Source organism: Phyllobates terribilis, unplaced genomic scaffold (assembly GCF_046119375.1).
Source record: "Phyllobates terribilis strain yellow unplaced genomic scaffold, ASM4611937v1 Scaffold_12__6_contigs__length_324123572, whole genome shotgun sequence".
Taxonomy (NCBI): Eukaryota; Metazoa; Chordata; class Amphibia; order Anura; family Dendrobatidae; genus Phyllobates; species Phyllobates terribilis.
The window spans coordinates 174,358,448-174,362,291 of NW_027362772.1; the positions used below are offsets into that span (position 1 = coordinate 174,358,448).

The 3,844-nt window shown below is 35.5% G+C and overlaps 2 non-coding genes across 2 annotated transcripts; both read right to left on the reverse strand.

Annotated features, from left to right (window-relative positions):
- Positions 1-2,180: 2,180 nt before the first annotated feature.
- Positions 2,181-2,263, reverse strand: TRNAL-CAG (transfer RNA leucine (anticodon CAG)). The gene has a single exon. It is a non-coding gene; the product is annotated as a tRNA-Leu (tRNA).
- A 1,184-nt stretch (positions 2,264-3,447) lies between these two features.
- On the reverse strand, positions 3,448-3,520 carry TRNAF-GAA (transfer RNA phenylalanine (anticodon GAA)). Its single transcript has one exon. It is a non-coding gene; the product is annotated as a tRNA-Phe (tRNA).
- Positions 3,521-3,844: the final 324 nt, after the last annotated feature.

The following is a 3,844-nucleotide window of genomic DNA, read 5'->3' on the forward strand; positions in this document are numbered from 1 at the left end:
TTCTTTTGGCTTTTGTAATTTAACTATTTCTAAGCTAAGCAGTAGAAAGATGAGCATTACTTGTGATGAAAGGAAATATACCATGATTTCTTTTATTTTAATATTGATTTGTAACCTATTAGTTACAGCCAATTTTGAGCTTTATGACCAAGCACCGTTTTTTAAATCTGACATGTATCAATTTATGTGGCAATAACACTGGAATGCTTAACATATCCCCGTAATTCTGATAGTGTTATTTTGTAACACATTGTGCTTTATATTAATTTTAAATTTAGATCAATATATATTTAGTTTTTCTTGTGAAAATATCTAAAGTTGCACAATTTCATTGAAATGTGGTGATGCCCCATATGTCTTCAGAAACTACTGTTTGGTCACACAGCAGGGCTTTGAAAGTAAGAGCGCTATTTGGGTTTTGAGAATGCAGATTTTGCAAGAATATTTTGAGGGTGACATTTGCGGAGTTCCAAAAGTATCAAAACAGCAGAAACCCCTCCAAAGTGATCCCATTTTATAAATTACTCCTCACAATGAATTCATCAACACCAGCAATTACTATTATTGTCCAACAGGTGTTTTCACTCTGCAACATCAAGAATTGCAAATAAGCCAGTTTAGTGCCAAGCTTGCGCTTATGGAGACAAGCACCCCATACATTTTAAGTGGGCTCTCCTCGCTGGAGAAATGCCAAATCTGTGGATTCTTTGTCTTACCATTAACGTAGAAACCCCTATTTTTAGAATGAAAGATGACGGTCCTGAGTTGGGGCTTGTGTTTTTTGCCTTCCTGGCTTTTTCCCCAAACAGCTTTGTTCCTGGCATATTTTTGAAGCATATTTGTCTCAGTAATGCCACAGCGATTCATAGTCAAACATAAATGGCTGAAATCATTCAGCTAGTGTCTGATACATGCTGCCTGTATTAGCTATCAGGTTTCCTTTAAATCCTCATACAGCTAAGTCAAACTAAAATAAAACAAAGTGATGACGCCCAGAATGAAGGAAAAATTACAAAAAATATTATTTTCCTCAAAAGTTAAAAGTGCTCAGTTCTCAAGTTTCTATCATTTTATTTCCTGTAGATAGTTATAATGATTAGGATTTTTACATTCTCTGTAAACAGTCAGTCCATATGCTTTGTTTATTTTCTGCTTAAAATTTAATGGGTGAAGAAAAAAACTTTTGCCGAAACCCGGGACTTTTAGATCTTCAGTCTAACGCTCTCCCAACTGAGCTATTTCGGCAGGACACATTTAGATTCAGGAATGTTCAACACACTGTAGATGTCACAACTGGATGTATTTATTTTTACTTTGACTTGCTTTTGCAAGATTATCTATATTTGAAAGTCCCGCTATTTTGCGTACATATTTAAGAACTTACATTAATTCTTTGTGAATGAATAGAAAAAACAGCAATTCTGCATTTTTTTTACATTTTCAAATTTACTCAATTCGCCAGGGTAATTCTGACTGTGTCTCTGTAGGACAGGTGATGATTGAGCATAAAATACAGTTTGTAAGCATAATGTTGCATCAAGCTTTATTTTTTTCTTAGGTGCAAACAATTGGAGTGAAGAAAGGAGATGCAAATTTAGAGAAAATATTCTACTGATTGTTAATGTTGAAAGTGAAAACATTTGTCCCAAAATGTGGTGAAACTTGGATGTCAGTATCACATGCGCATTTCAGACTTGTTAAACTATGTTCATCTGCTCTTTTAGCTTTTGTTTATTAAGTATATATATAGTCTATTGATGCCTTGAGGTAAAAAAATCTGAAATTAGACTTACTGGTAATTCGGTTTCTAGGAATCTTCCACGACAGCACCTTAGGAGGTTCACTCTCTGCCCTAATAGGGACAGAGAACACATAGAGATGAAATAGTCCCTCCCATTTTCCTATCCACAGTATTTTTCCGATGCCAAAGCAACAACTAACATATGCACAAAGAAACTATTTGATGTTCCCAGAAGTCTTTTGTGAAAGCACAAATTCAGGACATTTAAGATTTGCCTCAAGGACCCCAAGGAATACTGCCAAAGTGCCAACGTTGAGAATTGGTTTTGCTAAGCCCCATCACTTTTAGTTTTCGATTTGAGATTGCCACCAATAGAGCGGACCCCCAACTAATCAGTAACAGGAGTGAAGCTGTACAATTTCTTGAAATAAAATTCTAATGTCAGAAGTGGAATTCGAACCCACGCCTCGAGGAGAGACTGCAACCTGAACGCAGCGCCTTAGACCGCTCGGCCATCCTGACTTCTTCTGGCTTTTGTAATTTAACTCTTTCTAAGCTAAGCAGTAGAAAGATGAGCATTACTTGTGATGAAAGGAAATATGCCATGATTTCTTTTATTTTAATATTGATTTGTAACCTATTAGTTACAGCCAATTTTGAGCTTCATGACCAAGCACCGTTTTTTAAATCTGACATGTATCAATTTATGTGGCAATAACACTGGAATGCTTAACATATCCCCGTGATTCTGATAGTGTTATTTTGTAACACATTGTACTTTATATTAATGGTAAATTTAGGTCAATATATATTTAGTTTTTCTTGTGAAAATATCTAAAGTTGCACAATTTCATTGAAATGCGGTGATGCCCCATATGTCTTCAGAAAATACTGTTTGGTCACACAGCAGGGCTTTGAAAGTAAGAGCGCTATTTGGGTTTTGGGAATGCAGATTTTGCAAGAATATTTTGAGGGTGACATTTGCGGAGTTCCAAAATAACCAAAACAGCAGAAACCCCTCCAAAGTGATCCCATTTTATAAATTACTCCTCACAATGAATTCATCAACGCCAGCAATTACTATTATTGTCCAACAGGTGTTTTCACTCTGCAACATCCAGAATTGCAAATAAGCCAGTTTAGTGCCCAGCTTGCGCTTATGGAGACAAGCACCCCATACATTTTAAGTGGGCTCTCCTCGCTAGAGAAATGCCAAATCTGTGGATTCTTTGTCTTACCATTAACGTGGAAACCCCTATTTTTAGAATGAAATATGACGGTCCTGAGTTGGGGCTTGTGTTTTTTGCCTTCCTGGCTTTTTCCCCAAACAGCTTTGTTCCTGGCATATTTTTGAAGCATATTTGTCTCAGTAATGCCACAGCGATTCATAGTCAAACATAAATGGCTGAAATCATTCAGCTAGTGTCTGATACATGCTGCCTGTATTAGCTATCAGGTTTCCTTTAAATCCTCATACAGCTAAGTCAAACTAAAATAAAACAAAGTGATGACGTCCAGAATGAAGGAAAAATTACAAAAAATATTATTTTCCTCAAAAGTTAAAAGTGCTCAGTTCTCAAGTTTCTATCATTTTATTTCCTGTAGATAGTTATAATGATTAGGATTTTTACATTCTCTGTAAACAGCCAGTCCATATGCTTTGTTTATTTTCTGCTTAAAATTTAATGGGTGAAGAAAAAAACTTTTGCCGAAACCTGGGATTGAAACAGGGACCTTTAGATCTTCATTCTAACGCTCTCCCAACTGAGCTATTTCGGCAGGACACACTTAGATTCAGGAATGTTCAACACACTGTAGATGTCACAACTGGATGTATTTATTTTTACTTTGACTTGTTTTTGCAAGATTATCTATATTTGAAAGTCCCGCTATTTTGCGTACATATTTAAGAACTTACATTAATTCTTTGTGAATGAATAGAAAAAACAGCAATTCTGCATTTTTTTTACATTTTCAAATTTACTCAATTCACCAGGGTAATTCTGACTGTGTCTCTGTAGGACAGGTGATGATTGAGCATAAAACACAATTTGTAAGCATAATGTTGCATCAAGCTTTATTTTTTTCTTAGGTGCAAACAAT